The following is an 11,848-nucleotide window of genomic DNA, read 5'->3' as shown; positions in this document are numbered from 1 at the left end:
TGTTATCCGGGTGTTTTGTCACTAGAACTCCAGAATAAAAAAAAATCTTTTTTCCCATTGCTCCGTCAATAAAATATGACTTTCAGAATTCACTGCGTCATAATGTGATGATATTTGATTAAATAAAGACCAATCTCTCTCAATGAATGCAATGATATTGTCTTATAACTCGGCCATATTTGTAACCAGAACTTCAAAATAAAAATATTGCTTATTTCCCATTGCTCCGTCAATGAAATATGACTTTCAGAATTCACTGCGTCATAATGTGATGATATTTAATTGAATAAAGACCAATTTCTTTCAATGAATTCAAGGATTTTACCCTGCCTGATATGATTTCTTGCAGTCCCGGTGTTTTATCACCAGAACTCCAGAATAAAAAAAATGCTTTTTTCCCATTGCTCCGTCAATGAAATATGACTTTCAGAATTCACTGCGTCATAATGTGATGATATTTAATTGAATAAAGACCAATTTCTTTCAATGAATTCAAGGATTTTACCCTGCCTGATATGATTTCTTGCAGTCCCGGTGTTTTATCACCAGAACTCCAGAATAAAAAAAATGCTTTTTTCCCATTGCTCCGTCAATGAAATATGACTTTCAGAATTCACTGCGTCATAATGTGATGATATTTAATTGAATAAAGACCAATTTCTTTCAATGAATTCAAGGATTTTACCCTGCCTGATATGATTTCTTGCAGTCCCGGTGTTTTATCACCAGAACTCCAGAATAAAAAAAATGCTTTTTTCCCATTGCTCCGTCAATGAAATATGACTTTCAGAATTCACTGCGTCATAATGTGATGATATTTAATTGAATAAAGACCAATTTCTTTCAATGAATTCAAGGATTTTACCCTGCCTGATATGATTTCTTGCAGTCCCGGTGTTTTATCACCAGAACTCCAGAATAAAAAAAATGCTTTTTTCCCATTGCTCCGTCAATGAAATATGACTTTCAGAATTCACTGCGTCATAATGTGATGATATTTGATTGAATAAAGACCAATTTCTTTCAATGAATTCAAGGATTTTACCCTGTAATTCCTGATATGATATCTTGCAGTCCCGGTGTTTTATCACCAGAACTCCAGAAAAAAAAATGCTATTTTCCCATTGCTCCGTCAATGAAATATGACTTTCAGAATTCACTGCGTCATAATGTGATGATATTTGATTGAATAAAGACCAATTTCCACATCATGAAAACACTTAATTCGTTCTGATTGATAGTTGTTTTGTACTCCAGACAAGATTATACAAAACTAAAATTCTAGAATCATCATCAATTGGTATTTTCTCATTGCTACGTCAATGAAATATGACTTTCAGAATTCACTGCATCATAATGTGATGATATTTGATTAAATAAAGACCAATCTCTCTCAATGAATGCAATGATATTACCTTATAACACGGTTGGGTTTGCAACACGAACTTAAAAATAAAAACATTGCTTTTTTCCCATTGCTCCGTCAATGAAATATGACTTTCAGAATTCACTGCGTCATACTCGGTGATGATATTTGATTGAATAAAGACCAATCTCTCTCAATGAATGCAATGATATTACCTTATAACACGGTTGGGTTTGCAACACGAACTTAAAAATAAAAACATTGCTTTTTTCCCATTGCTCCGTCAATGAAATATGACTTTCAGAATTCACTGCGTCATACTCGGTGATGATATTTGATTGAATAAAGACCAATTGCTACTCAATTAATCCGAGGGTTTTGTCTTGTTATCCAGGTGATTTGTCACCAGAAATCCAGAATGAAAAAAAACTTTTTTCCCATTGCTCCGTCAATGAAATATGACTTTCAGAATTCACTGCGTCATAATGTGATGAAATTTGATTGAATAAAGACCAATTACTACTCAATGAATTCAAGGGTTTTGTCTTGTTATCCGGGTGTTTTATCACCAGAACTCCAGAATAAAAAAAATGCTTTTTTCCCATTGCTCCGTCAATGAAATATGACTTTCAGAATTCACTGCGTCATAATGTGATGATATTTAATTGAATAAAGACCAATTTCTTTCAATGAATTCAAGGATTTTACCCTGCCTGATATGATTTCTTGCAGTCCCGGTGTTTTATCACCAGAACTCCAGAATAAAAAAAATGCTTTTTTCCCATTGCTCCGTCAATGAAATATGACTTTCAGAATTCACTGCGTCATAATGTGATGATATTTAATTGAATAAAGACCAATTTCTTTCAATGAATTCAAGGATTTTACCCTGCCTGATATGATTTCTTGCAGTCCCGGTGTTTTATCACCAGAACTCCAGAATAAAAAAAATGCTTTTTTCCCATTGCTCCGTCAATGAAATATGACTTTCAGAATTCACTGCGTCATAATGTGATGATATTTGATTGAATAAAGACCAATTTCTTTCAATGAATTCAAGGATTTTACCCTGTAATTCCTGATATGATATCTTGCAGTCCCGGTGTTTTATCACCAGAACTCCAGAAAAAAAAATGCTATTGTCCCATTGCTCCGTCAATGAAATATGACTTTCAGAATTCACTGCGTCATAATGTGATGATATTTGATTGAATAAAGACCAATTTCCACATCATGAAAACACTTAATTCGTTCTGATTGATAGTTGTTTTGTACTCCAGACAAGATTATACAAAACTAAAATTCTAGAATCATCATCAATTGGTATTTTCTCATTGCTACGTCAATGAAATATGACTTTCAGAATTCACTGCGTCATAATGTGATGATATTTGATTAAATAAAGACCAATCTCTCTCAATGAATGCAATGATATTGTCTTATAACTCGGCCATATTTGTAACCAGAACTTCAAAATAAAAATATTTCTATTTTCCCATTGCTCCGTCAACGAAATATGACTTTCAGAATTCACTGCGTCATAATGTGATGAAATTTGATTGAATAAAGACCAATTACTACTCAATGAATTCAAGGGTTTTGTCTTGTTATCAGGGTGTTTTGTCACTAGAACTCCAGAATAAAAAAAAAATATTTTTTCCCATTGCTCCGTCAATAAAATATGACTTTCAGAATTCACTGCGTCATAATGTGATGATATTTGATTGAATAAAGACCAATTTCTTTCAATGAATTCAAGGATTTTACCCTGTAATTCCTGATATGATTTCTTGCAGTCCCGGTGTTTTATCACCAGAACTCCAGAATAAAAAAAATGCTTTTTTCCCATTGCTACGTCAGTGAAATATGACTTTCAGAATTCACTGCGTCATACTCAGGTGATGATATTTGATCAAATAAAGACCAATTTCTTTCAATGAATTCAAGGATTTTACCCTGTAATTCCTGATATGATATCTTGCAGTCCGGGTGTTTTATCACCAGAACTCCAGAATAAAAAAAATGCTTTTTTCCCATTGCTCCGTCAATAAAATATGACTTTCAGAATTCACTGCGTCATAATGTGATGAAATTTGATTGAATAAAGACCAATTACTACTCAATGAATTCAAGGGTTTTGTCTTGTTATCGGGGTGATTTGTCACTAGAACTCAAGAATAAAAAAAAAACTATTTTCCCTTTGCTCCGTCAATGAAATATGACTTTCAGAATTCACTGCGTCTTACTCGGTGATGATATTTGATTGAATAAAGACCAATCTCTCGCAATGAATGCAATGATATTACCTTATAACACGCTTGGGTTTGCAACACGAACTTAAAAATAAAAATATTGCTTTTTTCCCATTGCTCCGTCAATGAAATATGACTTTCAGAATTCACTGCGTCATAATGTGATGATATTTGATTGAATAAAGACCAATTTCTCTCAATGAATGCAATGATTTTACCCTGTAATTCCTGAGATGATATCTTGCAGTCCCGGTGTTTTATCACCAGAGCTCCAGAATAAAAAGAAATGCTTTTTTCCCATTGCTCCGTCAATGAAATATGACTTTCAGAATTCACTGCGTCATACTCGGTGATGATATTTGATAAAATAAAGACCAATCGCTCTCAATGAATGCAATAATATTACCTTATAACCCGGCCATATTTGTAACCAGAACTTCAAAATAAAAATATTGCTATTTTCCCATTGCTCCGTCAATGAAATATGACTTTCAGAATTCACTGCGTCATAATGTGATGAAATTTGATTGAATAAAGACCAATTACTACTCAATGAATTCAAGGATTTCGTCTTGTTATCCGGGTGAATTGTCACCAGAACTCCAGAATAAAAAAAAACTTTTTTCCCATTGCTCCGTCAATGAAATATGACTTTCAGAATTCACTGCGTCATACTGTGATGATATTTGATTGAATAAAGACCAATTTCCACATCATGAAAACACTTAATTCGTTCTGATTGATAGTTGTTTTGTACTCCGGCATGATTATACAAAATTAAATTCTAGAATCATCATCAATTGGTATTTTCTCATTGCTCCGTCAATGAAATATTACTTTCAGAATTCACTGCGTCATACTCAGGTGATGATATTTGGTTAAATAAAGACCAATCTCTCTCAATGAATGCAATTATATTGTCTTATAACTCGGCCATATTTGTAACCAGCACTTCAATATAAAAATATTGCTTATTTCCCATTGCTCCGTCAATGAAATATGACTTTCAGAATTCACTGCGTCATAATGTGATGAAATTTGATTGAATAAAGACCAATTTCTCTCAATTAATGCAATGATTTTAACTGTGGTATCCCTGCCACTCAATTGTAGTTGGAACTCCAAAATAAAAATATTGCTTTTTTCCCATTGCTCCGTCAATGAAATATGACTTTCAGAATTCACTGCGTCATACTCAGTTGATGATATTTGGTTAAATAAAGACCAATCTCTCTCAATGAATGCAATTATATTGTCTTATAACTCGGCCATATTTGTAACCAGAACTTCAAAATAAAAATATTGCTTTTTCCCATTGCTTCGTCAATGAAATATGACTTTCAGAATTCACTGCGTCATACTCAGGTGATGATATTTGGTTAAATAAAGACCAATCTCTCTCAATGAATGCAATTATATTGTCTTATAACTCGGCCATATTTGTAACCAGAACTTCAATATAAAAATATTGCTTATTTCCCATTGCTCCGTCAATGAAATTTGACTTTCAGAATTCACTGCGTCATAATGTGATGAAATTTGATTGAATAAAGACCAATTACTACTCAATGAATTCAAAGGTTTTGTCTTGTTATCCGGGTGATTTGTCACTAAAATTCCAGAATAAAAAAAAAAATCTTTTTTCCCACTGCTCCGTCAATTAAATATGACTTTCAGAATTCACTGCGTCATACACAGGTGATGATATTTGATTAAATAAAGACCAATCTCTCTCAATGAATGCAATAATATTACCTTATAATACGGTCGGGTTTGCAACACGAACTTCAAAATAAAAATATTGCTTTTTTCCCATTGCTCCGTCAATGAAATATGACTTTCAGAATTCACTGCGTCATAATGTGATGATATTTGATTAAATAAAGACCAATCTCTCTCAACGAATGCAATGATATTGTCTTATATCTCGGCCATATTTGTAACCAGAACTTCAAAATAAAAATATTGATTTTTTCCCATTGCTCCGTCAATGAAATATGACTTTCAGAATTCACTGCGTCATACTGTGATGATATTTGATTGAATAAAGACCAATCTCTTTCAATGAATTCAAGGATTTTACCCTGTAATTCCTGATATGATTTCTTGCAGTCCCGGTGTTTTATCACCAGAACTCCAGAATAAAAAAAAATGCTTTTTTCCCATTGCTCCGTCAATGAAATATGACTTTCAGAATTCACTGCGTCATAACGTGATGATATTTGATTAAATAAAGACCAATCTCTCTCAATGAATGCAATGATATTGTCTTATAACTCGGCCATATTTGTAACCAGAACTTCAAAATAAAAATATTGCTTATTTCCCATTGCTCCGTCAACGAAATATGACTTTCAGAATTCACTGCGTCATAATGTTATGATATTTGATTGAATAAAGACCAATTGCTACTCAATTAATCCGAGGGTTTTGTCTAGTTATCCAGGTGATTTGTCATCAGAAATCCAGAATAAAAAAATGCTTTTTTCCCATTGCTACGTCAATGAAATATGACTTTCAGAATTCACTGCGTCATAATGTGATGATATTTGATTGAATAAAGACCAATTTTCACATAATGAAAACACTTAATTCGTTCTGATTGATAGTTGTTTTGTACTCCGGACAAGATTATACAAAATAAAATTGTAGAATCATCATCAATTGATATTTTCCCATTGCTCCGTCAATGAAATATGATTTTTTCAGAATTCACTGCGTCATAATGTGATGAAATCTGATTGAATAAAGACCAATTTCTCTCAATAAATGCAATGATTTTAACTGTGGTATCCCTGCCACTCAATTGTAGTTGGAACCCCAGAATTAAAATATTGCTTTTTTCCCATTGCTCCGTCAATGAAATATGACTTTCAGAATTTACTGCGTCATAATGTGATGAAATTTGATTGAATAAAGACCAATTTCTTTCAATGAATTCACGGATTTTACCCTGTTATTCCTGATATGATTTCTTGCAGTCCCGGTGTTTTATCACCAGAACTCCAGAATAAAAAAATATCTTTTTTCCCATTGCTCCGTCAATGAAATATGACTTTCAGAATTCACTGCGTCATAATGTGATGATAATTGATTGAATAAAGACCAATTACTAGTCAATGAATTCAACGGTTTTGTCTTGTTTTGATCCGGGTGATCTGTCACTAGAACTCCAGAATAAAAAAAAAAACTTTTTTCCCATTGCTCCGTCAATGAAATATGACTTTCAGAATTCACTGCGTCATAATGTCATGATAATTGATTGAATAAAGACCGATCTCTCTCAATGAATGCAATGATTTTAACTGTGGTATCTCGATCACTCAATTGTAGTTGGAACTCCAGAATAAAAATATTGCTTTTTTCCCATTGCTCCGTCAATGAAATATGACTTTCAGAATTCACTGCGTCATAATGTGATGATATTTGATTGAATAAAGACCAATCTCTTTCAATGAATTCAAGGATTTTACCCTGTTATTCCTGATATGATTTCTTGCAGTCCCGGTGTTTTATCACCAGAACTCCAGAATAAAAAAAATGCTTTTTTCCCATTGCTCCGTCAATGAAATATGACTTTCAGAATTCACTGCGTCATAATGTGATGATATTTGATTGAATAAAGACCAATCTCTTTCAATGAATTCACGGATTTTACCCTGTTATTCCTGATATGATTTCTTGCAGTCCCGGTGTTTTATCACCAGAACTCCAGAATAAAAAAAATGCTTTTTTCCCATTGCTCCGTCAATGAAATATGACTTTCAGAATTCACTGCGTCATAATGTGATGAAATTTGATTGAATAAAGACCAATTTTCTCAATGAATTCAAGGATTTCACCCTGTTATTCCTGAGGTGATATCTTGTTGTCTGGGTGATTTGTCACCACAACTCCAGAATAAAAGCATTGCTTTTTTCCCATTGCTCCGTCAATGAAATATGACTTTCAGAATTCACTGCGTCATAATGTGATGATATTTGATTGAATAAAGACCAATTGCTACTCAATTAATCCAAGTATTTTGTCTTGTTATCCGGGTGATTTGTCACCAGAACTCTAGAATAAAAAAATCTTTTTTCCCATTGCTCCGTCAATGAAATATGACTTTCAGAATTCATTGCGTCATACTGTGATGATATTTGATTAAATAAAGACCAATTTCCACATCACGAAAACACTTAATTCGTTCTGATTGATAGTTGTTTTGTACTCCGGACAAGATTATACAAAATAAAATTGTAGAATCATCATCAATTGGTATTTTCCCATTGCTCCGTCAATGAAATATGATTTTCAGAATTCACTGCGTCATAATGTGATGAAATTTGATTGAATAAAGACCAATTTCTCTCAATGAATGCAATGATTTTAACTGTGGTATCCCTGCCACTCAATTGTAGTTGGAACCCCAGAATTAAAATATTGCTTTTTCCCATTGCTCCGTCAATGAAATATGACTTTCAGAATTCACTGCGTCATAATGTGATGAAATTTAATTGAATAAAGACCAATTTCTTTCAATGAATTCACGGATTTTACCCTGTAATTCCTGATATGATTTCTTGCAGTCCCGGTGTCTTATCACCAGAACTCCAGAATAAAAAAATATCTTTTTTCCCATTGCTCCGTCAATGAAATATGACTTTCAGAATTCACTGCGTCATAATGTGATGATAATTGATTGAATAAAGACCAATTACTAGTCAATGAATTCAACGGTTTTGTCTTGTTTTGATCCGGGTGATCTGTCACTAGAACTCCAGAATAAAAAAAAAACTTTTTTCCCATTGCTCCGTCAATGAAATATGACTTTCAGAATTCACTGCGTCATAATGTCATGATAATTGATTGAATAAAGACCGATCTCTCTCAATGAATGCAATGATTTTAACTGTGGTATCTCGATCACTCAATTGTAGTTGGAACTCCAGAATAAAAATATTGCTTTTTTCCCATTGCTCCGTCAATGAAATATGACTTTCAGAATTCACTGCGTCATACCGTGATGATATTTGATTGAATAAAGACCAATCTCTTTCAATGAATTCACGGATTTTACCCTGTTATTCCTGATATGATTTCTTGCAGTCCCGGTGTTTTATCACCAGAACTCCAGAATAAAAAAAATGCTTTTTTCCCATTGCTCCGTCAATGAAATATGACTTTCAGAATTCACTGCGTCATAATGTGTTGATATTTGATTGAATAAACACCAATCTCTCTCAATGAATGCAATAATATTACCTTATAGTACGGTCGGGTTTGCAACACGAACTTCAAACTAAAAATATTGCTTTTTTCCCCATTGCTCCGTCAATGAAATATGACTTTCAGAATTCACTGCGTCATAATGTGATGATATTTGATTAAGTAAAGACCAATCTCACTCAATGAATGCAATAATATTACCTTATAACACGGTCGGGTTTGCAAAACGAACTTCAAAATAAAAATATTGCTTTTTTCCCATTGCTCCGTCAATGAAATATGACTTTCAGAATTCACTGCGTCATAATGTGATGAAATTTGATTGAATAAAGACCAATTTTCTCAATGAATTCAACGGTTTTGTCTTGTTTTGATCCGGGTGGTTAGTCACTAGAACTCCAGAATTAAAAAAAATCTTTTTTCCCATTGCTCCGTCAATGAAATATGACTTTCAGAATTCACTGCGTCATAATTTGATGATAATTGATTGAATAAAGACCAATTACTAGTCAATGAATTCAACGGTTTTGTCTTGTTTTGATCCGGGTGATCTGTCACTAGAACTCCAGAATAAAAAAAAAACTTTTTTCCCATTGCTCCGTCAATGAAATATGACTTTCAGAATTCACTGCGTCATAATGTCATGATAATTGATTGAATAAAGACCGATCTCTCTCAATGAATGCAATGATTTTAACTGTGGTATCTCGATCACTCAATTGTAGTTGGAACTCCAGAATAAAAATATGCTTTTTTCCCATTGCTCCGTCAATGAAATATGACTTTCAGAATTCACTGCGTCATACCGTGATGATATTTGATTGAATAAAGACCAATCTCTTTCAATGAATTCACGGATTTTACCCTGTTATTCCTGATATGATTTCTTGCAGTCCCGGTGTTTTATCACCAGAACTCCAGAATAAAAAAAATGCTTTTTTCCCATTGCTCCGTCAATGAAATATGACTTTCAGAATTCACTGCGTCATAATGTGATGATATTTGATTAAGTAAAGACCAATCTCACTCAATGAATGCAATAATATTACCTTATAACACGGTCGGGTTTGCAAAACGAACTTCAAAATAAAAATATTGCTTTTTTCCCATTGCTCCGTCAATGAAATATGACTTTCAGAATTCACTGCGTCATAATGTGATGAAATTTGATTGAATAAAGACCAATTTTCTCAATGAATTCAAGGATTTCACCCTGTTATTCCTGAGGTGATATCTTGTTGTCTGGGTGATTTGTCACCACAACTCCAGAATAAAAGCATTGCTTTTTTCCCATTGCTCCGTCAATGAAATATGACTTTCAGAATTCACTGCGTCATAATGTGATGATATTTGATTGAATAAAGACCAATTGCTACTCAATTAATCCAAGTATTTTGTCTTGTTATCCGGGTGATTTGTCACCAGAACTCTAGAATAAAAAAATCTTTTTTCCCATTGCTCCGTCAATGAAATATGATTTTCAGAATTTACTGCGTCATACTGTGATGATATTTGATTAAATAAAGACCAATTTCCACATCATGAAAACACTTAATTCGTTCTGATTGATAGTTGTTTTGTACTCCAGACAATATTATACAAAACTAAAATTGTAGAATCATCATCAATTGGTATTTTCCCATTGCTCCGTCAATGAAGTATGACTTTCAGAATTCACTGCGTCATAATGTGATGATAATTGATTGAATAAAGACCAATTACTACTCAATGAATTCAACGGTTTTGTCTTGTTTTGATCCTGTCGATTTGTCACTAAGACTCCAGAATTAAAAAAAGTCTTTTTTCCCATTGCTCCGTCAATGAAATATGACTTTCAGAATTCACTGCGTCATAATGTGATGAAATTTGATTGAATAAAGACCAATCTCTTTCAATGAATTCACGGATTTTACCCTGTAATTCCTGATATGATTTCTTGCAGTCCCGGTGTTTTATCACCAGAACTCCAGAATAAATTAAAAAAAATCTTTTTTCCCTTTGCTCCGTCAGTAAAATATGACTTTCAGAATTCACTGCGTCATAATGTCATGATAATTGATTGAATAAAGACCGATCTCACTCAATGAATGCAATTATTTTATCTTGTATCCCGAACAGATCTGTAACTCTAACTCCAGAATAAATATATTGCTTTTTTCCTATTGTTTTGTCAATGAAATATGATTTTCAGAGGACAGATTTCATGGTCGCTCGGCGTTACGCGTAACGTTTGATGACGTTTAATAAAATCGAGATTTGACAAATTGAAAACCACCATGACAGTACTTTGTCGGGGAAGTTTAAACTTTGTGAAATGCTCGACTTCTGAATTACTTTAATATGTAAAAATAAAAACAAATAATAAAACATCTAACTACACACTTAAAAGAGTCAAAATCCTTGTAACAAGACTCGATATATTTCCAAAGACTTATAGTTCATTCCAAAGACTTAGACTTATATTCATCAAGATTTACCTGTCAAAAATAACAACAACCTGTTCGCGATCTAAATAAAAGGTGAAATGAATATTGGTTCGCGTGGAAATAAATTCAAAGAGCCTGCTATAATAATATAATAGAAACAGGGCTACAAGAACTGAAGGAAGAACCAAACACTTGTTTGGAGATTTAAGCAAATATTACTCAGGCTTAGGCATACATACGGGAGGTGTAATTAGAATTAGTGGCGCTGTTATAATGGACGCTGTGGGCCTCAAGGGGTGATATTATTTATTGCAGAGCGGGTCGTTATAGCAGCTACCCTTAAATTATAATACTATTTGTCAATGTCTCTTCTAGACATTTGAAAATACCCTAAGTTGTGTCTTGAGTTATTGCTATTCAGACTGGTGCATATTTAGGCACAAAATTTGCTGACAACCCTGTTCCAAGGATTGTAAAATAGGGTTTTTAGCAATTTGAAATAAAATCACGGAGGTTTAATAAGTGGGATAATGGACTTGCGATCCAGAGATCGTGTGGTCATATCCATCCTATTGCGCCACCGATGTAAACTT

The sequence above is a fragment of the Anticarsia gemmatalis genome, chromosome Z (assembly GCF_050436995.1).
Source record: "Anticarsia gemmatalis isolate Benzon Research Colony breed Stoneville strain chromosome Z, ilAntGemm2 primary, whole genome shotgun sequence".
Lineage (NCBI taxonomy): Eukaryota > Metazoa > Arthropoda > Insecta > Lepidoptera > Erebidae > Anticarsia > Anticarsia gemmatalis.
Note: the sequence above shows the minus strand (reverse complement) of the source record.